General features: G+C 51.1%; 1 long non-coding RNA gene across 1 annotated transcript; it reads left to right on the forward strand.

Annotated features, from left to right (window-relative positions):
* Window positions 1–1,505: 1,505 nt before the first annotated feature.
* LOC147084231 (uncharacterized) lies at window positions 1,506–23,151 on the forward strand. Its single transcript, XR_015075849.1, has 2 exons — window positions 1,506–1,657; window positions 21,988–23,151. It is a non-coding gene; the product is annotated as an uncharacterized LOC147084231 (long non-coding RNA).
* The last annotated feature ends 391 nt before the right edge of the window (window positions 23,152–23,542 follow it).

Here is a 23,542-nt window from a genome sequence, read left to right on the forward strand (position 1 = left end):
GGAAGTGAACGTGAATCTAGGTTCGGATCAGCCATGATCCTATTGAATGGCGGTGCAGGCCCGAGGGGCCATATAGCCTACTTCTGCTCCTACTTCTTATGTTCTTATGTTCTTTTTCTCTTCACATATCTATAAAAGCTTTTACAGTCACTTTTTATGTTCCCTGCAAGCTTACTCTCATATTGTATTTTCCCCTTCTTAATTAATCCCTTTGTCCTCCTTTGTTGAATCCTAAACTGCTTCCAATCCTCAGGTTTACTGCTTTTTCTGGCCAATTTATATGTCCTCTCCTTGGATCTTATGCTGTCCCGAATTTCCCTTGTTAGCCACGGTTGAGTCACCATTTTTTAATTTTTATGCCGAACTGGGGTGAACAAATTCTGTAGTTCATCCATGCGGTCTTTGAATGTTTGCCATTGCCTATCCACCGTCAACCCTTTGAGAGACATTCCCCAATCAATCCTACCCAACTCGCTCCTCAGACCATCGTAGTTTCCTTTATTTAAATTTAGGACCCTAGTCTCTGAGTCAACAACTTCATTCTCCATCTTAGTGAAGAATTCGATCATATTATGATCACTCGAACCCAAGGGGCCTCGTACAACAAGATTGCTAATTAATCCTTTCTCGTTACATAATACCCAGTCTAAGATGGCCTGATCTCTGGTTGGTTCCTCGACATGGGCAGCACGGTGGCATAGTGGTTAACATTGTTGCCTCACAGCGCCAGTGACCCGGGTTCGAATCCGGCCTCGGGCGACTGTCTGTGTGGAGTTTGCACATTCTCCCCGTGTTTGCGTGGGTTTCCTCCGGGTGCTCCGGTTTCCTCCCACAGTCCAAAGATGTGCGGGTTAGGTTGATTGGCTATGATAAATTGACCCTTAGTGTTAGGGGGATTAAATACGTGGGGTTACGGGGATAGGGTGGGATATGTGTTGGTGTAGGGGTTACGGGGATCGGGTGGGATATGTGTCGGTGCAGGCTCGATGGGCCGAAATAGCCTCTATCTGCACTGTGAGGTTTCTGTGATTCTGTGATTCTGTGATATTGGTCCAGGAAACCATCCCGTAAACACTCCAGGAATTCCTCCTCCACAGTAGAGGACATGAGAGGGGCGGGGGGGGAGGGAGTCCCTTTAAATGTGGAGGAGGTGGGTGTCCCTTAAAATGTGGAGGGGGTGGATGTCCCTTTACATGTGGAGGTGGTGGGTGTCCCTTTAAATGTGGAGGGGGTGGGTGTCCCTTTAAATGTGGAGGGGGTTGGTGTCCCTTTAAATGTGGAGGGGGTGGGTGTCCCTTCAAATGCAGAGGAGGTGGGTGTCCCTTCAAATGTGGAGGGGGTGGATGTCCCTTTACATGTGGAGGTGGTGGGTGTCCCTTTAATTGCGGAGGGGGTGGGTGTCCCTTTAAATGCGGAGGGGGTGGGTCTCCCTTTAAATGTGGAGGGGGTGGGTCTCCCTTTAAATGTGGAGGGGGTGGGTCTCCCTTTAAATGTGGAGAGGCAGGGCCGCGCATGCTCATTCGGCCCCACCACAACACGAGGCTGCCAGTGCGCCTGCGCGGGGCCTATGGGCAGGAAACGGAAGGCCCGGCCCGGGGAAGAGGTGGAATCAGCGGCCGGGGCAAAGTCAAGTGTTGGGGAATCGATTTAAATCGAGGTGAGGGGGGAGCGGAGAGCGAGATTATAAAGTAAAAGACGAGAAAAACCAAAGCTGAGAGTCGGGCGGGCGGGACCTCCGCGGACACCGAACGGAGCGGATTGAGCCGCGCGGGGGGGGGGGGGCGGAGTGAGCCGGAGCAATGTGATTCTGACTGACGGGAGCTCTGACCAATAGGAAGAGGGCTGAGGTGGGAGGACTGAACTGGGGGCCTGGTCCTCCAACCAATGGTGGCGCGGCAAGGGGGCGGGACCTTCCTCCCCGGCGCTGAGGCTGGGGCCGGATTGTGACGTCATCAGAAGAAGAGGCCCAATCAGGTGGATGGAGGCCCGACCCGACCTGTGAATGACAGGAGCTCTGACCAATAGGACGAGGGCTGAGGTGGGAGGACGAAACTGGGCGGCCTGGTCCTCCAACCAATGGCGGCGCGGAAAGGGGGCGGGGCCTCCTCTCCAGCTCAGGTGCGCTGGGGCCGATTGTGACGTGCTGTCCCCAGGTGAGAGCAGCTCAGTCAGCACAGAGCTGGGGCTGGAATCTGGGAGAGGGGCCGCAGGCAGCACAGAGCTGGGGCTGGAATCTGGGAGAGGGGCCGCAGGCAGCACAGAGCTGGGGCTGGAATCTGGGAGAGAGGCCGCAGGCAGCACAGAGCTGGGGCTGGAATCTGGGAGAGGGGCCGCAGGCAGCACAGAGCTGGGACTGGAATCTGGGAGAGGGGCCGCAGGCAGCACAGAGCCGGGGCTGGAATCTGGGAGAGGGGCCGCAGGCAGCACAGAGCTGGGGCTGGAATCTGGGAGAGGGGCCGCAGGCAGCACAGAGCTGGGGCTGGAATCTGGGAGAGGGGCCGCAGGCAGCACAGAGCTGGGGCTGGAATCTGGGAGAGGGGCCGCAGGCAGCACAGAGCCGGGGCTGGAATCTGGGAGAGGGGCCGCAAGCAGCAGGCCTGGCAAAGGGGCAGAAGCTTCACAATACAAGCTTCTTTCAAATGTAAAATTATTTCCTACAGACAGCCTGGGTCACTCTGCAAATAAAACTGTTTAACAATTCATCATAACTCCCCTGCTTTAGGAGAGGCGTAGAGTGCAAAAGCAAGGAAGTTATGATGAAACTGTGTAAAAGACTGGAGTCAGCTGTGGCTCAGTGGATAGCAGAGTCAGAAGGTTGTGGGTTCAAATCCCGCTCCAGGGACTTGAGCATATAAAGCGAGGCAGACACTCCAGTGCGGTGCTGAGGGAGCGCCGCACTGGCGCAGGGGCAGTACTGAGTGAGCGCCGCACTGTCGCAGGGGCAGTACTGAGGGAGTGAGGCACTGTCGGAAGGGCAGTGCTGAGGGAGCGCCGCACTGTCGGAGAGGCAGTACTGAGGGAGTGAGGCACTGTCGGTGGGGCGGTACTGAGGGAGCGCTGCACTGTCGGAGGGGCAGTACTGAGGGAGCGCTGCACTGTCGGAGGGGCAGTACTGAGGGAGCGCCGCACTGTCGGAGGGGCAGTACTGAGGGAGCGCCGCACTGTCGGAGGGGCAGTACTGAAGGAGTGAGGCACTGTCAGTGGGGCGGTACTGAGGGAGCGCTGCACTGTCGGAGGGGCAATACTGAGGGAGTGCCGCACTGTCGGAGGGGCAGTACTGAGGGAGTGCCGCACTGTCGGAGGGGCAGTGCTGAGGGAGCGCTGCACTGTCGGAGGGGCAGTACTGAGGGAGCGCCGCACTGTCGGAGGGGCAGTACTGAGGGAGTGAGGCACTGTCGGTGGGGCGGTACTGAGGGAGCGCCGCACTGTCGGAGGGGCAGTACTGAGGGAGCACCGCACTGTCGGAGGGGCAGTGCTGAGGGAGCGCTGCACTGTCGGAGGGTGTGGTAAACCACTGTTATTGCATATTGTTACCTCTGGTTGGCGCTGTGTACCAATGCATGCCTCAGCTGGCTCCGCCCACATGGCCAGGTGTAAAGGTGGGTGTTTCGGCTACCCACTTCCTTCTTGGAACCAGTCGTCCACGAGAGGCATGCTCTGTTCTTTAGTTAATAAAAGCCTTTTCATTACCTTCCTAATTCATCGCCTTTTATGGAGTAATTGATAAGCGTATCAATTTTATTAACTAAAAGTAAAATGTCGACACCTGAACAGCAACAACAGCAGGCGTTGCTGCGAGCCCTCAGACCGGCATGCCTGGACCTCGACCCTCAAGCAGCAGGTTCATCGACCAATTTCGAACACTGGCTGAGCTGCTTTGAATCCTTCCTAGAAGCCTCCGCCGTGACATCGGAGGAGAACAAACTAAAAGTTTTGACCGCCCAGGTGAGCTCTCACGTATGTACACTCATCCGGGACGCTACTACGTACACGGCGGCCCTCGAACTACTAAAAGGGCAATACACGCGCCCAGTGAACATGATTTACGCCAGACACCTTTTGGGATCCCGCAGGCAGCAACCGGGGGAATCGGTAGAGGCATTTTTACGGGCGTTACAGACACTCTGCAGAGACTGCGACTGTAAGGAGGTAACGGCTGCGGGGCACGCGGAGGGACTTACCTGTGATGCCTTCGTTAGGGGCCTCCAGTCCGACTACTCCCGGCAGAGACTGCTCGAAAGCAAGGAGCTCGACCTGAAGACGGCCGTAGCCCTTGCGCTCTCGTTAGATGCGGCCCACCGAAACCTCGAAGCATACTCACCTAACGGCGCCGCGCCATCGCCATTGCGACCTTGGGACATGGGACCGCCGCCCCCGGCACCAACTGCTGCAGCGATGTCCCGAAATCAACTGGGACCGCCGCCCCCGGTACCAACTGCAGCGATGCCCCGTAACCAGGCCCAAAAATGCTATTTCTGTGGCCAGTTAAAACACCCTAGAGCGCACTGCCCGGCTAAGACCGCTACCTGCTCGGGCTGCGGGAAGAAAGGCCATTACGCCAATGCCTGCAGGGGGAAACCCACGAACGCCAGCAGCGCCGCGTGCGAACCGTGGGGGCAGCCATCTTATCCGCCATTTTGTGCACCTCCGGCCGCATGGCCGCCGCCATTTTGTCCGCCGCACTCAACCGCCATTTTGTCTCCGGACTCGACCACCGTCTCGTCGGACGACCATATCGACTCACTAAGCCATACACTGGCCTCCGTTACGCTGGATCAAGCCCTCCCTCATCATCTGTCCAGCTCCATGATGGACATCACGGTAAACGGCCGCGCCACCACTTGCCTATTTGACAGCGGGAGCACAGAGTTTTATTCACCCCGACACGGTACGTAGCCACTCCCTCACGGTCCTGCCAACGCGCCATCGGATTTCTATGGCGTCTAAGTCCCATTCAATGGACGTCGGTGGCTACTGTGTGGTGACCCTTTCGGTTGGGGGCACAGAATATAAAAATTTTAAACTTCTAGTCCTGCCCCGTCTTTGCGCTGCCGTGCTGCTAGGGTTGGATTTTCAGTGCCACCTTAAAAGTGTCACATTAGCATACAGTGGACCCCTCCCCCCACTCACAGTCTGCAACCAACACCCTTTAAATCGCCCGCCGCACACCACTTGCAGCCTTTCCACACTCAAAGTCCCCCCCCCCCCTTGTTCGCTAACCTCACCCACGACTGTAAACCCATCGCTACCAAGAGCAGGCGGTACAGCGCCGGGGACAGAGCTTTTATTAGCTCTGAGGTGGAGCGGCTCTTGAAGGAGGGCATTATCGAAGGGAGCACCAGCCCCTGGCGAGCCCAGGTTGTAGTCGTTAAAACCACCGATAAACGCCGCCTGGTCATTGACTACAGCCAAACCATAAACCGGTACACTCAGCTGGACGCATACCCCCTTCCTCGCATATCTGATATGGTCAATCAGATTGCGCAATACAAAGTATTCTCCACCATTGACCTTAAGTCAGCATACCACCAACTCCCCATCCGCCATGAGGACCGCCAGTATACTGCCTTCGAGGCGAACGGCCGCCTCTACCACTTCCTTAGGGTTCCCTTCGGCGTCACCAACGGTGTTTCGGTCTTCCAAAGGGAGATGGACCGGATGGTTGACCAGAATGCGCTGCAGGCCACCTTTCCCTATCTGGATAACGTCACCATCTGTGGCCACGACCAGCAGGACCATGACGTTAATCTAGAAAAATTCCTCCGTACGGCCCAACGGCTGAACCTAACGTACAATAAGGAGAAATGTATGTTTCGCACCAAGCGCCTTGCCATTCTCGGCTGCGTAGTGGAGAACGGAGTCATCGGGCCCGACCCCGACAGAATGCGCCCCCTTATGGAGCTCCCCCTCCCCCACTGCTAAAAAGCACTGAAGAGATGCCTGGGGTTCTTCTCTTACTATGCCCAGTGGGTGCCCCACTATGCGGACAAAGCCAGACCCCTCATCAAATCCACCTCCTTCCCCCTGACACCAGAGGCGTGTGCAGCCTTCACTCTTATCAAGAGCGATATTGCGAAGGCCACAATGCACGCAGTGGATGAGTCCATCCCCTTCCAAGTGGAGAGCGATGCATCCGACTTCGCCCTAGCTGCGACCCTTAACCAGGCGGGGAGACCCATGGCCTTTTTCTCAAGGACCCTCCAGGGCCCCGAGACTCGACACTCCTCTGTCGAAAAGGAGGCCCAGGCTATTGTGGAAGCGGTGCGTCACTGGAGGCATTACCTGGCCGGAAAACGGTTTACCCTTCTCACTGACCAGCGTTCAGTTGCTTTTATGTTTAATAATAAGCAGAGGGGCAAAATCAAGAACGACAAAATCTTGAGGTGGAGAATCGAACTCTCCACCTACAATTACGATATCTTGTACCGGCCCGGGAAACTCAATGAGCCCCCAGATGTCCTATCACGTGGTACATGCACCAACGCGCAGGTCGATAGACTGAAGACCCTCCACAATGACCTCTGCCACCCGGGGGTCACCAGGTTCTTCCATTTCATCAAATCCCGTAACCTGCCCTACTCCATCGAGGAGGTCAGGACCATGACCAGGAACTGCCAAATCTGTGCCGAGTGCAAACCCGCATTTTTATAGGCCAGACAGAGCAAGCCTGATCAAGGCCACTCGCCCCTTCGAGCGCCTGAACATCGATTTTAAAGGGCCCCTCCCCTCCTCTGACCGCAACGTGTACTTCCTCAACATAATTGATGAGTACTCCCGTTTCCCGTTTGCCATCCCCTGCCCAGACATGACCAGTACCACGGTCATCAAATGTCTGAATGACCTCTTCGCCTTGTTCGGGTTCCCTAGCTATATACATAGCGACAGGGGCTCATCTTTCATGAGCGACGAACTTCGGCAGTACCTGCTCGCGAGAGGTATTGCTACGAGTAGGACCACCAGCTACAACCCCCGGGGGAACGGCCAGGTGGAAAGAGAGAACGCGACGGTTTGGAAGGCCGTCCTCTTAGCCTTAAAATCTAAGGGCCTTCCGACCTCTTGCTGGCAGGAGGTCCTCCCTGCGGCGCTCCACTCCATCCGGTCACTGCTTTGTACTGCCACTAATGCCACCCCACATGAGCAAATGTTCGTTTTCCCCAGGAAGTCCACATCGGGAACCTCGCTACCGACATGGCTGACTTCTCCTGGGCCCGTCCTACTGCGGAGGCACGTGAGGACCCATAAAATGGACCCCCTGGTCGAGCGGGTGAACCTCCTACACGCCAACCCCCAGTATGCCTACGTGGCATACCCAGACGGGCGGGAGGACACGGTCTCCATACGAGACCTCGCACCCTCGGGTGCCCCTGAACTACCACCGTTATCCCCCACCACCCCTCCCAACCCAACCCCTGTAGACGGCATGCCGGAGCCCCAGGACCCTTCGTTGACCACCCAGACACCAGATTCGACGTTGGATACTGCACCACCGCCGCCGCCACCACGACGATCAGGACGTCAGAGAACGCCTCCTGATAGACTTACCTACACGAACTTGTAGTACACTTCACCCCGCCAGACTCAATTTTAAACAAGGGGTGAATGTGGTAAACCACTGTTATTGCATATTGTTACCTCTGGTTGGTGCTGTGTACCAATGCATGCCTCAGCTGGCTCCGCCCACATGGCCAGGTATAAAGGTGGGTGTTTCGGCTACCCACTTCCTTCTTGGAACCAGTCGTCCACGAGAGGCATGCTCTGTTCTTTAGTTAATAAAAGCCTTTTCATTACCTTCCTAATTCATCGCCTTTTATAGAGTAATTGATAAGCGTATCAGAGGGGCAGTACAGAGGGAGCGCCGCAATGTCGGAGGGGCAGTACTGAGGGAGCGCCGCACTGTCGGAGGGGCAGTGCTGAGGGAGCGCTGCACTGTTGGAGGGGCAGTACTGAGGGAGCACCACACTGTCGGAGGGGCAGTACTGAGGGAGCGCCGCACTGTCGGAGGGGCAGTACTGAGGGAGCGCCGCACTGTCGGAGGGGCAGTACTGAGGGAGCGTCGCACTGTCGGAGGGGCAGTACTGAGGGAGCGCCGCACTGTCGGAGGGGCAGTACTGAGGGAGCGCCGCACTGTCGGAGGGGCAGTACTGAGGGAGCGCCGCACTGTCGGAGGGGCAGTACTGAGGGAGCGCCGCACTGTCGGAGGGTCAGTACTGAGGGAGCGCCGCACTGTTGGAGGGGCAGTACTGAGGGAGCACCACACTGTTGGAGGGGCAGTAGTTGAGGGAGCGCCGCACTGTCGGCGGGGCAGTACTGAGGGAGCGCCGCACTGGCAGAGGGGCAGTACTGAATGAGCGCTGCACTGTCGGCGAGGAAGTACTGAGGGAGCGCCGCACTGTCGGCGGGGAAGTACTGAGGGAGCGCCGCACTGTCGGCGGGGAAGTACTGAGGGAGCGCCGCATTGTCGGAGGGACAGTGCTGCGGGAGAGCCGCACTGTCGGAGGGGCAGTACTGAGGGAGCGCTGCAGTGTCAGAGGTGCCGTCCTATGGATGAGACGTTAAACCGAGGCCCCCGTCTGCCCCCTCAGGTGGATGTAAAAGATCCCGTGGTGCTATTTCCAAGAAGTTATCCCCGGTGTTTTGAGCCTAATATTTATCCCTCAATCAACATGACGAAAAAACATTATCTGGTAATTATCACATTGCTGTTTGTGGGAGCTTGCTGTGCGCAAATTGGCTGCCGCGTTTCCCACATTACAACAGTACACTTCAAAAGTACTTCATTGGCTGTAAAGCGCTTTGGGCCGTCCGGTGGTCGTGAAAGGCAGTTAAGAAGGCAAATGGTATGCTGGCCTTCATTACAAGAGGATTTGAGTACAGGAGTAAAGAAGTCTTACTCCAATTATATCTTCTTCTTTCTTCTTAGGCAGTCCCTCGGAACCGAGGATGACTTGCTTCCACATTAAAAATGAGTTCTCAGGTGTAAGGGTAAACCGGGAGAGCTGCTTCTCCCCGAGACGGACCCTCTGATATAAAGGGTCGACTGGATCCATGTTTATCTGTAATTTAAACAGAGGTCTGGTCATGTTCCGAACTCTTTCCCCTAGAGGAGAGGGTAGAATGGGGGTCTTTAGTGTTAAATGGTTTCACCTGGGTCCATTACTTCCATCACATACCCATCGGTTCCTGTAGACAAACACACGTATCACTTGTCATTAATACAGTGCATGGCCCCATCCAACGGGCCCCATTCCCTTTCTTCCGATAACTTGCGTCATTACCTGTTGACCTACTCTGGGCAACTCGTCTGGTTTAAGTCCAGCATTCTGCCTTTCTAGATCTTTAATCTGTTGTTGGTTCCTTACTATATTTAGTGCTTGTACCTCCTGATTTAGTTGTACTAAGTATCGCCTTAATCTATCTTGCACTGGTCCTGGTCTTAAACACATACTTTGATTCTGTCTTCACAAAGGAGGACACAAATAACCTCCCAGAGATGTCGGGGAACATAGGGTCTGATGAAAGGGTGGAACTGAAAGAAATCAATATTGTTAGGGAAATTGATGGGATTGAAGGCTGACAAATCCCCAGGGCCTGATAATCTACATCCTAGGGTACTTAAGGAAGTGGCCCTAGAAATAGTAGATGCATTGCTGATCATCTTCCAACATTCGATGGAATCTGGAACAGTTCCCATGGATTGGAGGGTAGCTAATGTTACCCCACTATTCAAAAAAGGTGGTAGAGAGAAAATACATAGATACATAGATACATAGAAGATAGGAGCAGGAGTAGGCCATTCGGCCCTTCGTGCCTGCTCCGCCATTCGATGAGATCATGGCTGATCCTTTAATTCAGTATCCCGTCCCCGCCTTCTCTCCGTAACCCTTAACCCCTTTTGCCCGTAGAAATATATCTAATTCCCTCTTAAATATATTTAATGAGCTGGCATACACTGCCCTCTGTGGCAATGAGTTCCACAGGTTCACCACTCTCTGAGTGAAGAAATTCCCCCTCATCTCTGTCCTAAATGGTTTAGCCCTTATCCTTAAATTATGTCCTCTAGTTCTGTTCTCACCCGCCAAGGGAAACATTCCTTCTGCATCCAGTCTGTCTAGACCTGTCAGAATTTTATACACTTCTATGAGGTCCCCTCTCAATCTTCTAAACTCCAGTGTGTACATCCCTAAACTACATAGTCTCTCCTCATAGGTCATTCCCGCCATTCCTGGTATCAGCCTGGTGAATCGCCGCTGCACCCCCTCCATGGCAAGAACATCCTTCCTCAGATGAGGCGACCAAAACTGTACACAGTACTCGAGGTGTGGTCTCACCAGTGCCCTGTACAGCTGCAGCAAGGTATCCCTGTTCCTGTATTCTAACCCTTTTGCTATGAAGGCCAGCATACCGTTTGCCTTCTTGACCGCCTGTTGCACCTGCATGCTCGCCTTCAGTGACTGGTGTACAAGAACACCCAGGTCTCTCTGTACTTCCCCCTCTCCCAATCTATTGCCATTTAAATAATAATTTGCCCTCCCGTTCCTGCACCCAAGGTGGATAACTTCGCACTTGTCCACATTATAGTGCATCTGCCATTTATCCGCCCAATCGCCCAGTCTGTCCAAATCGCTCTGGAGCTTCCTGGTCTCTTCCTCTGAGCCCACCCCCCCTCCTAGTTTAGTGTCGTCTGCAAATTTGGAAATGCTGCATCCGACTCCCTGATCCAGGTCATTAATGTAAATTGTGAACAGCTGGGGGCCCAGGACAGATCCCTGTGGTACCCCACTTGTTACTGCCTGCCATTCAGAAAATGAGCCGTTTATTCCAACTCTCTGTTTTCTATCTGACAGCCAGTTCCCTATCCACGCCAAAACTTTCCCCTTTATCCCATGAGCCTCAATTTTCCATGCTAATCTTTTATGTGGGACCTTATCGAAGGCCTTTTGGAAGTCCAGGTACACCACATCTACTGGCTCTCCCCCATCTATTCTACCAGTTACTCCCTCAAAAAATTCCAATAGATTAGTCAAGCACGATTTACCCTTTGTAAATCCATGTTGACTCTGTCCTATCCTGTCCCCATTTGCTAAGTGCTCCGCTATTTCATCCTTAATGATGGACTCCAGCATTTTGCCCACAACTGATGTAAGGCAATGGGGAATTATAGACCGGTAAGCCTGACGTCGGTAGTGGGGAAAATGCTAGAGTCCATTATAAAGGATGTAACAGCAGAGCACTTGGAAAAAAGTGACCGGATTGGACAAAGTCAACATGGATTTACAAAAGGTAAATCATGCTTGACTAATCCACTGGAATTTTTTGAGTCATAGAGTCATAGAGTTTTACAGTGCAGAAAGAGGCCCTTCGGCCCATCGTGTCTGCGCCGTCCATCAATCCCTGTCCAGTCTAATCCCATTTTCCAGCATTTGGTCCATAGCCTTGAATGCAATGGCATTTCAAGTGCCCATCCAAATGCTTCTTGAATGTTGTGAGGGTTCCTGCCTCTACCACCCTTTCAGGCAGTGAGTTCCAGCTTCCAACCGCCCTCTGGGTGAAAAAGTTCCTCCTCAAATCCCCTCTAAATCTCCTGCCCCTTAACCTGAATCTATGCCCCCTTGTTATTGACCCCCCTACTAAGGGGAAAAGTTCCTCTTTATCTACCCTATCTATGCCCCTCATCATTTTGTACACCTCAATCAGGTCCCCCCTCAGCCTCCTTTGCTCCAAGGAAAACAACCCCAGCCTGTTTAGTCTTTCTTCATAGCTGAGGCGCTCCATCCCAGGTAACATCCTGGTGAATCTTCTCTGCACCCTCTCCAAAGCAATCACATCCTTCCTATAGTGAGGCGACCAGAACTGCACACAGTACTCCAGCTGTGGCCTCACCAGTGTTTTGTACAGCTCCATCATAACCTCCCTGCTCTTATATTCTATGCCTCTGCTAATGAAGGCAAGTATCCCATATGCCTTTTTAACCACCTTATCTACCTGTTCCGCTGCCTTCAGGGACCTATGTACATGTACACCAAGGTCCCTCTGACCCTCTGTACTTCCTAGGGTCCTACCACTCATTGTGTATTCCCTTGCCTTATTTGTCCGTCCAAAATGCATCACCTCGCACTTTTCAGGGTTAAATTCCATTTGCCACTTTTCCGCCCATCTGACCAACCCGTTAATATCGTCCTGTAGCCTGAGGCTTTCCTCCTCGCAATTTACCACCCCACCAATTTTCGTGTCATCCGCGAACTTACTGATCATACCTTTTACATTCTCATCCAAATTATTAATGTAGATCACAAACAACAAGGGACCCAGCACCGATCCCTGAGGTACCCCACTGGACACAGGCTTCCAGTCACAAAAGCAACCTTCGACCACCACCCTCTGCCTCCTGCCACTCAGCCAGTTTAGGATCCAACGCGCCAAGGCACCCTGGATCCCATGGGCTCTTACCTTCTTGACCAGTCTCCTATGCGGGACTTTGTCAAAAGCTTTACTGAAGTCCATGTAAACCACATCCACAGCATTTCCCTCATCCACCCCCCTAGTCACCCCCTCGAAAAATTCAATCAGATTGGTCAGACATGATTTACCCTTGACAAAGCCATGCTGACTATCCCCGATTAATCCTTGCCTCTCCAAGTGGAGACTAATTTTGTCCCTCAGAATTTTTTCCAATAATTTCCCTACCACAGATGTTAGGCTCACTGGCCTGTAATTGCTGGTTTATCCCTGCTACCCTTCTTGAATAATGGTACTACGTTAGCTGTTCTCCAGTCCTCTGGGACATCCCCTGTGGCCAGAGAGGTTCTGAAAATTTGTTTCAGAGCCCCTGCAATCTCCTCCTTTGCCTCACACAACAGCCTGGGATACATCTCGTCCGGGCCTGGGGATTTATCCACTTTTTGGCCTGCTAAAACCGCTAGTACCTCCTCCCTCTCGATGCTAATATGTTCAAGTATGTCACAGTCCCCTTGCCCGACTTCTATGTCGACATCATCTTTCTCCATAGTGAACACAGAGGCAAAAAATTCATTTAAAACCCCACCTACTTCATCTGGCTCTACACACAGCTTGCCACTTTGGTCCCTAATGGGCCCTACCCTTTCCCTGGTAATCCTCTTGCCCTTAATATACTTAGAAAACATCTTAGGATTTTCCTTTATTTTGCTCGCCAGTGTTATTTCATGGCCCCTTCTCGCCCTCCTAATTTCCTTTTTAAGTATGCCCCTGCACCTTTTATACGCCTCTAGGGCTTCCTCTGTCTTTTGTCTTTTGTAACTGCCAAAAGCCCCCTTTTTTTTCCTAATGCATTTTTGTATATCCCTTGTCATCCAAGGTTCCCTTTGCTTGTTGGTCCCACCCTTGACCTTTACAGGAACATGTTGGTGTTGTACTCTCTCTATTTCCCTTCTGAAAGCCTCACACTGTTTTGATGTGGATTTTCCTATAAGTAGCTGCTCCCAGTCCACTTTGGCCAGATCCTGCCTTATCTTATTAAAATCGGCCTTCCCCCAATTTAGAACCCTTATTTCCGGGCCGTCTTTGTCTTTTTCCATGACCACCTTAAATCTCACTGAATTATGGTCACTATCGCCAAAATGCTCTCCTACAGACACTTCCACCACCTGCCCGGCTACATTCCCTAGAATTAGGTCCAGTACCGCCCCCTCTCTTGCAGGACTTTCTACATGTTGGCTCAAAAAGCTCTCCTGGATGCACTTTAAGAATTTTGCACCCTCTAAGCCTTTCACACTCTGACTATCCCAATTTATATTGGGGAAGTTGAAATCCCCCACTATTATTACCCTATTATTTTCGCACTTTTCTGAGATTTGCCTACATATCTGTTCCTCTATCTCCCCCTGACTGTTTGGGGGCCTATAGTACACTCCCAGCAAAGTGCTTGCCCCCTTTTTGTTTTTAAGTTCTACCCATATGGCCTCATTAGAGGAACCTGCTAATATATCATCCCTCCTTACAGCAGTAATTGACTCCTTAATTAATATTGCAACACCCCCTCTCCTTTTGCACCCCCCTCTGTCTCGCCTGAAGATTCAATACCCCGGAATATAGGATGTAACTGGTAAAATAGATAAGGGAGAACCAGTGGATGTGGTGTATTTGGACTTTCAAAAGGCTTTCAATAAGGTCCTGCATAAGAGATTAGCGTGTAAAGTTAAGGCACATGGGATTGGGGGCAAGGTATTGACTTAGATAGAGAACTGGTTGGCAGACAGGAAGCAAAGAGTTGGAATAAATGGCTCTTTTTCTGACTGGCAGGCAGTGACTAGTGGGGTACCGCAGGGATCGGTCCTTGGACCCCAGCAATTCACAATATAAATGATCTGGATGAGGGAACTAGATGTAATATCTCCAAGTTTGCAGACGACACAAAGCTGGGTGGGCGTGTGTGCTGTGAGGAGGATGCCGAGAAACTCCAGTATGATTTGGACAGGTTGGGTGATTGGGCAGAAGCATGGCAGATGCAATATAATGTGGATAAATGCGAGGTTATCCACTTTGGTGTCAAAAACAGGAAGGCAGATTATTATCTGAATGGCAATAGATTGGGAGAAGGGGAAGTGCAAAGAGACCTGGGTGTTCTTGTGCACCAGTCGCTGAAAGTAAGCATGCAGGTGCAGCAGGCGGTTAAGAAGGCAAATGGTATGTTGGCCTTCGTAACGAGAGGGTTTGAGTCCAGGAACAAGGATGTCTTGCTGCAGTTGTACAGGGCCTTGGTGAGACCACAGCTTGAGTATTGTGTGCAGTTTTGGTCATCTTATCTGAGGAAGGATGTTCTTGCCATGGAGAGAGTGCAGCGAAGATTCACCAGACTGATACCTGGGATGGCAGGAATGATGTATGAGGAGAGATTGGGTCGATTGGGCTTATACTCGCTGGAGTTTAGAAGAATGAGAGGTGATATCATTGAAACTTATAGAATTCTAACAGGACTAGACAGACTGGATGCAGGAAGGATGTTCCCGATGGTCGGGGGAGTCCAGAACCAGGGGTCACAGTCTAAAGATAAGGGGTAAGCCATTTAGGACAGATGAGGAGGAATTTCTTCACCCAGAGAGTGGTGAACCTGTGGAATTCTCTACCACAGAAGGCAGTGGAGGCCAATTCATTAAATATATTCAAGAAGGAGTTGGATATATTTCTTAAGGCTAAAGGGATCAAGGGATATGGGGAGAAGGCAGGGACAGGGTACTGAATTTGGATGATCAGCCATGATCTCATTGAATGGCGGGGCAGGCTCGAGGGGCCGAATGGCCCACTCCTGCTCCTATCTTCTATGTTTCTATGAACCCCAGGACCAGGCCCCTATGGGGAATAGGTATGCAGATCTAGCCGCAAAACTAGCTGCGGGAGAAATGCAACCAGAGGACGCGTTCAAAAACGAAATAAATATGGTCATGATAGTCAGTGGGGTACAGGAAGTGAATATAATGGAGCTACAAGAAAATACTCGTAAAGAGCAAAAGGAGAAATGGAGACAAGCTGGCGCGCAATTACAAGATGGAATTTGGAAATGGGGCCCACGTAACCAGGTGGTGGCACCGGAATGTTGTAGACAACAACTGATGGCGCTATACCATGGTGTAACACATACTGGCAGAAGTAACATGTTGCACCTACTGACACAGTACTGGTGGTGGCCAAAGATGGGTCAGGAAGTAGTGAAATATTGCCACCGCTGTATAATATGCGCAAGAATAATGTAGGACAGAGATGTCGAGTTAGAGTAGCAAACCAACCCAGGCCCCAAGGACCCTGGGAAAACTTACAAATTGACTTCACCGGCCCCTTAGCGCAGGACCGGGGGAAGAAATATTGCCTGGTAATAATTGACCAATTTACCAGGTGGGTGGAAGCCTTTGCCACCCGAGACTGCTCTGCACAAACAGTTGCACTAATATTGGCTACCGAGGTTATACCCCGTTGGGGAATGCCTCTGCAAATTGATTCAGACAACGGCACTCATTTCACCGGCAAAATAATGAAAGAAATCTGTAAACTGCTACATGTGACACAAAATATCACATACTATATCACCCCCAGAGCTCGGGGATGGTAGAAAGGAGGAATAGGACACTGAAAAACGCGCTGACAACAGCCATCCAAGAAACAGGGAAGGGATGGTCGGAAATATTACCCAGCATACTAATGAGGCTGCGAGCCACCCCAGGACGAACGACCGGACTGACCCCCTATGAATTAATGACAGGACGAGCTAGGAGACTACCAGAGGATTTGGCTGGAGGGGTGGGAAACATAGAAACATAGAAGATAGGATCAGGAGTAGGCCATTCGGCCCCTCGAGCCTGCTCCGCCACTCAATGAGATCATGGCTGATCATATATCAAGGAGCGCAGAGATCGGGGAGGGTTGTGGGGCTGGAGGAGGTTACAGAGATAGGGAGAGACCGAGGGCCATGGAGAGATTTGAGAACAAGGATGAGATCGCTGGACCGGGAGCCAATGTAGGTCAGCGAGCACAGGGTGAACGGGACTTGGTGCGAGTTAGGGTACGAACAGTCGAGTCTGGAGGTAACAAAGGTTTGGATGAGGGTTTCAGGCAGGAAACGTGGCAGTGAATTCACTCACACCAAGCTCGCACAGATAGCAGTGTGATAATGACTGGATAAGCTGTATTGGTGATGTTGGGTGAGCGATAAACATTGGCCCCAGGACACAGGGAGAACTCCCCCGGCCCTTTTTAGTTTTTTAAACTGTCATTCAAGTTTCCCTCCCTCTATTGTGAAGGGTGGGTATCCGCTGGGATACAGTCCCACAGTCACTGGTTGCCTTCTAGTGCCCCTCCGAGTGGCCAATGTGTGAGGGGGTGCAGTGACTGTTGGCAGCCTATTCAACCTTGGGGGGCATCAAAGACAAAATCAAGCCCCCTTTGCAGACTCGGCCTTTGCTGCCGGGGTGACTGGACAGTGATCGGTAGCAGGAGCCCAGGGCACTGAGGCTAACTGCAGTCTCCCCAACTGCATCCCAGGCCGGGATCAGCTGAGCTCCCCCACAGTGAGCAGCTGGAATGGGCAACCTATCCTGGGGAGCGGGGGAAAGGGAGGTCAAGGGTCAGCACGGACTGTCAGTCAACCTTGACCCGCAGACTCCCTCACTCATAGAATCATAGACATTTACAGCACAGAAGGAGGCCATTCGGCCCATCATGTCCGTGCCGGCCGACAAAGAGCTCTCCACCCCAATCCCACTTTCCAGCACTTGGTCCGTAGCCCTGTAGGTTTCGGCACTTCAAGTACATATCCAAGTACTTTTTAAATGTGATGAGGGTCTCTGCCTCTACCACCCTGTCAGGCAGTGAGTTCCAGACCCCCACCACCCTCTGGGTGAAAAAAGTTTGCCTCAAATTCTCTCTAAACCTTCAACCAATTACTTTAAATCTGTGCCCCCTGGTTATTGACCCTTCTGCCAAGGGAAATAGGTCCTTCCTATCCACTCTATCTAGGCCTCTCATAATTGTATACACCTCAGTTAAGTCTCCCGTCAGCCTCCTCTGTTGCAAAGAAAACAACCCCAGCCTCTCCAATCTTTCCTCATAGCTAAAATTCCCCAGCCCAGGCAACCTCCTGGTAAATCTCCTCTGCACCCTCTCTAGTGCAATCACATCCTTCCTGTAATGTGGTGACCAGAACTGCACGCAGTACTCTAGCTGAGGCCTAACTAGTGTTTTATACAGTTCAAGCATTACCTCCCTGCTCTTATATTCTGTGCCTCGGCTAATAAAGGCAAGTATCCCGTGTGCCTTCTTAACCACCTTATCTACCTGTCCTGCTACCTTCAGGGATCTGTGGACATGCACTTCAAGGTCCCTCTGATCCTCTGCACTTCTCAGTGTCCTACCACTTATAGTGTATTCCCTTGCCTTGTTAGCCCTCCCCAAATGCATTACCTCACACTTCTCCGGATTGAATTCCATTTGCCACTGTTCTGCCCACCTGACCAGTCCATTGATATCTTCCTGCAGTCTGCAGCTTTCTCCTTCTTTATCAACCACACGGACAACTTTTGCATCATCTGCAAACTTCTTAATCATACTTGCTCTGTTCAAGACCGACTCATTGATGTACAGCACTCAGCAGAAACACGTTATGATGCCTGCACTTTTTATGACATCAAGACGTTGGAGTGCACGTCACCCGCCGCCCGCCCACTGCTCCCGCGATCTCTCTCCCTATTGGTCGGCGGACACATCAATCCCGCCCGCTGCCCACGGTCACGTGCCCCTGAGGCACTCTCCGGCTCCGCCCGAGTGAAGTCGCTCCATTCAGTGCCGGCAGAGCCCTCGGACTCTCAGGTTTGGATTCCCCTTTATTCTCTCCCCTCCTCTGATCTCAATCGGATCTGGGGGAAAACTCACTTTCCCTCACTGATTGCGGCTCTTCACCAACACCGACTTTACAAAGAAAGCCCCGCGCAGCAGCCTGGAGCTCAGGGGCCCAGCGTGCAGGCGTGGGGGAGGATGATTGACAGGGGCCCAGGGTGTGTGCTGAGCATGCGCGGTGCGGGCCGGGCGCCTGTGGAGGAGGAGAGGACGGGGCCATGGGGCGCATGCGCGGGGTCAGCCACAACTCAGCGCGGCGGCTGGAGCGTGGGAGCTTGTGGGGCTTGCAGCCGCCATTACTGTTGATCCTTTCAACCAGTTAGAGTCCAGACGGCTGTGTTGCCTGCCTGGTGCCAGGGTTCGGGACATCTCTTCCGGGCTGGAGAGGAACTTGCAGTGAGAGGGGGAGGAGCCAGTGGCCACAGTCCATGTTGGTACCAACGACATAGGTAGAACTAGGAAAGAGGTTCTGCTGAGAGAGTGTGAGCAGCTAGGGGCTAAATTAAAAAGTAGAACCTCAAGGATAATAATGTCTGCATTCTTACCTGAGCCACGAGCAAATTGGCATAGGGTAAATAAAATTAGAGAGATGAATGCGTGGCTCAAAGACTGGTGTGGGAGAAATGGGTTTCGATTCCTGGGGCATTGGCACCACACTGGGGAAAGTGGGATCTGTATCGTTGGGACGGTCTTCACCTGAACCGTGCTGGGACCAGTGTTCTGGTGAGTCATATAACTGGGGTGGTAGAGAGGGTTTTAAACTAAATAGTGGGGGCAAGGGATCAAACTTGTTGAGATGTGGTAAATCAAAGAGTGGAGACAAGGCAACAGAGAAAGGTATTAATATGGGAAATGATAAACAGACCGTGACAGGATGGGATAGAGAGGACAAATCTAAGAGTAAATCAACAGATAAGGCTAGAGGTTACAAAAATAATAAAAGGACAAAACTAAAGGCTCTGCATCTGAATACACGAAGCATTCAAAACAAAACAGATGAACTGATAGCGCAAATAGGAATAAATAAGTACGATCTGATCGCCATTACAGAAACATGGCTGCAGGGTGACATAGATTGGGACCTGAATATTGAAGGGTACATGACATTTAGGAAGGACAGGAAGGTGGGAAAAGGCGGAGGGGTGGCTCTGATAATTAATGATGGTATTAGCACAATAGAGAGGGATGACCCAAGTTCAGGAAACCAGGATGTCAAAGCGGTTTGGGTAGAGGTGAGAAATGATAAAGGCAAAATGTCACTTGTGGGAGTGGTGTACAGGCCCTCTAACAGTAGGATGGAGTGTAAAGGAAGAAATAATGAGAGCTTGTCAGAAAGGTACGGCAATAATTGTGGGGGATTTTATTCTACATATAGATGGGAAAAATCAGATGGGCAAAGGTAGCCTAGATGGGGAGTTCATAGAATGTTTTCGGGATAGTTTCTTTGAACAGCACGTTCTAGAGCCAACCAGAGAGCAGGTTATACCAGACCTGGTATTGTGCAACGAGATAGGATTAATTAATGACCTCGTAGTGAAGGCACCCCGAGGTAGCAGCGATCATAATATGATTGAATTTTACCTTCAGTTTGAGGGAGAGAAGAGTGGGTCCCAGACTAATATTTTAAACTTAAATAAGGGCAATTCTGAAGGTATGAAAGCAGAGCTAGCTAAAGTGAACTGGCAAATTAGGTTAAGGGACAGGTCAATAGAGTTGCAGTGGCAGACATTTAAGGGGATATTTCAGAATACAGGAAACTTTCATTTATCCGGAGGTTAAATGTACGGAAAACTCTATCTACTGGCAAAATTCAGGAGTCAGTTCAGATAAGTTTTTTTTCTTTTTGTTGCTTCTTTTCTCCAGTCCTGGCTCTGCAAGCATCTCTGTAGCTAAGCAACAGCTTCAGCGAGACGCTTGCAAGCTGCTCAGAAGCTCCGTATGTTTTAACATTAGCGCTGGTTTCTCCGGCAATTTTGATCTAACGGCACCAGCTCGGTCCCATCAGTGCCGGATACCAGAAAGTTTCCTGTACACAGAATAGATACATTCCAACGAGAAAGAAAAATTCCAAGGGGAGGACCCACCATCCGTGGTTAACTAAAAAAGTTAAAGATAGTATCAAACTTAAAGAAAAAGCATATAATTGCGCAAAGAAGGATGGCAGGTCAGAAGATTGGACAGAATATAAAAACCAGCAAAGAATGAATATAAGATTAATAAGGAGAGAAAAATTAGAGTGCGAGAGAAAGCTAACTAGAAATATAAAAACAGATAGTAAGAGTTTCTATAGATATTTAAAAAAGAAAAGAATTAACAAAGTGAGCATTGGTCCTCTAGAAAGTGAGTCTGGGGAATTAATAATGGAAAATAAGGAGATGGCAGTTGAATTGAACAGGTATTTTGCATCGGTCTTCATTATAGAGGATACAAGTAACATCCCAGAAATAGCTGTAAATCAGGAAATGGAAGGGAGGGAGGAATTCAAGAAATTCCTCCCTCCCTGTGTGGAGTTTGCACATTCTCCCCGTGTTTGCGTGGGTTTCCTCCGGGTGCTCCGGTTTCCTCCCACAGTCCAAAGATGTGCGGGTTAGGTTGATTGGCTATGATAAATTGACCCTTAGTGTTAGGGGATTAAATAAGTGGGGTTACGGGGATAGGGTGGGATATGTGTTGGTGTAGGGGTTACGGGGATCGGGTGGGATATGTGTTGGTGTAGGGGTTACGGGGATCGGGTGGGATATGTGTTGGTGTAGGGGTTACGGGGATCGGGTGGGATATGTGTTGGTGTAGGGGTTACGGGGATCGGGTGGGATATGTGTTGGTGTAGGGGTTACGGGGATCGGGTGGGATATGTGTCGGTGTAGGGGTTACGGGGATCGGGTGGGATATGTGTTGGTGTAGGGGTTACGGGGATAGGGTGGGATATGTGTCGGTGTAGGGGTTACGGGGATCGGGTGGGATATGTGTTGGTGTAGGGGTTACGGGGATCGGGTGGGATATGTGTTGGTGTAGGGGTTACGGGGATCGGGTGGGATATGTGTTGGTGTAGGGGTTACGGGGATCGGGTGGGATATGTGTTGGTGTAGGGGTTACGGGGATAGGGTGGGATATGTGTCGGTGTAGGGGTTACGGGGATCGGGTGGGATATGTGTCGGTGCAGGCTCGATGGGCCGAAATGGCCTCTATCTGCACTGTGGGGTTTCTGTGATTTCTGTGATCTGTGAAAATGACAATCACCAGGGAAGTGGTACTGAGCAAATTGTTGGAGCTGCGGGCTGACAAGTCCCCGGGGCCTGATGGCCTTCTTTGGAACTCTCTTCCTCAGAGGGCGGTGGAAGCAGAGTCTTTGAATATTTTTAAGGCAGAGGTAGATAGATTCTTGATAAGCAAGGGGGTGAAAGGTTATCGGGGGTAGGCAGGAATGTGGCGTAATCGGATCAGCCATGATCTTATTGAATGGCGGAGCAGGCTCGAGGGGCCGAGAGGCCGACTCCTGCTCCTAATTCGTATGTTCGTATGTAACCTGTGCAGCAGCTGGGGCCTGAAAATCAGCTTCACTGCCCCTGGGCTGGGAAAGGGGGACATGAGGCAACATTCTCCCTCTTACCCCTTTCTACACTCCTTTTACAGGGTTTTAGAAGTGGAGCATTTACAGACAGGAAGCTCAGACCAAACATCACGTCAAGAACAGACAGAGTCGCTCGATTCATCAGGACCTGATTCAGTCGCTCCTCCAATCTGCTGGCACCCCAGCGAGTTCACAATGATGTGAGACCTTTTAAATGTTCTGTCTGTGGGAAGAGCTTTAAAAGCTCCAGGAATCTGAACGGACACCAGTGGCTACACACTGAGGAGAGCCCGTTCACCGGCCCCGTGTGTGGGAAGGGATTCACTCAGTCGTCCGCTCCGATGGCACACCAGCAAGATCACACTAGGGAGAGACCTTTAACCCGCTCCGTGTGTGGGAAGGGATTAATTGCACACTCCGTGCTGTTGAGACACCAGCTTGTCCACACCGATGAGAGACACCAGCAAGTTCACACTGGGGAGAAAATGTTCACCTGCTCCGTGTGTGGGAAGGGATTCACTCAGTCATCCAACCTGCTGACACACCAGTAAGTTCACACTGATGAGAGACTATTTAAATGTTCTGACTGTGGTAAGAGCTTTAAAAGCTCTGGGGAGCTGAAGAGACACCAGCGAATTCACACTGGGGAGAGTCCGTTCACCTGCTCTGTGTGTGGGAAGGGATTCTCTCAGTCCTCGACTCTGCTGACACACCAGCGAGTTCACACTGTTCTGTAGCACAGGGCCCTGCAGACAGCTGGGGTGACATGAACATGGAATGGATGAATATTTTATAAATTCTTGTACTGCTGTTTAATCTTTAAGACTGTTGTGCTGATGATTACCTTTGATTAACTGTTCATGGTGTGACATAGAATGCACAGCACAGAAACAGGCCATTCGGCCCAACTGGTCCATGCCAGTGTTTATGCCCCACACCCACCCTACCTCAATTAACCCGATCAACATCTCCTCCTATTCCGTTCTCCCTCGTGTGGCTTCCCCATAAATCCATCTATGCTGTTCACCTTAACTACTCCCTGTGGTAGCGAGTTCCCCATTCTCACCACTCTCTGGGTAAAGACATTTCTCCTGAATTCCCTCCTGGATTTATTAGTGACTATTTTAAGTTTGTGGCCTCATAAATATGATGAGACTCTGTTAATCTGACCAGTATGTTGTTGTACTTTGTCTTTTTCTGATTAATTAAACAGCACTGAGCCCCTGGACCCGTGTTATGGGATGAAGTTTTTTTAATTCATTCATGGGATGTGGGCGTCGCTGGCAAGGCCGGCATTTATTGCCCATCCCTAATTGCCCTTGAGCAGGTGGTGGTGAGCCGCCTTCTTGAACTGCTGCAGTCCGTGTGGTGAAGGTGCTCCCACAGTGCTGTCAGGGAGTTCCAGGATTTTGACCCAGCGACGATGAAGGAACGGCCGATATACTTCAATTCAATTCAATTCAATTTTATTTGTCATATATGCAGCAGACGTGTGTACTGCACAATGAAATGTTGATTTTTACGAGTCCTCCCAACATTGGAATAAATATGGCATAACAATGATAAAAATACTAATAGAAATATAGTAATAATAAATAAAACAACAGTAATAAATAA

This window comes from Somniosus microcephalus, unplaced genomic scaffold (assembly GCF_052327205.1).
Source record: "Somniosus microcephalus isolate GS21.2 unplaced genomic scaffold, FLI_Smic_1.0 unresolved_chr9, whole genome shotgun sequence".
In the NCBI taxonomy this organism is placed as follows: domain Eukaryota; kingdom Metazoa; phylum Chordata; class Chondrichthyes; order Squaliformes; family Somniosidae; genus Somniosus; species Somniosus microcephalus.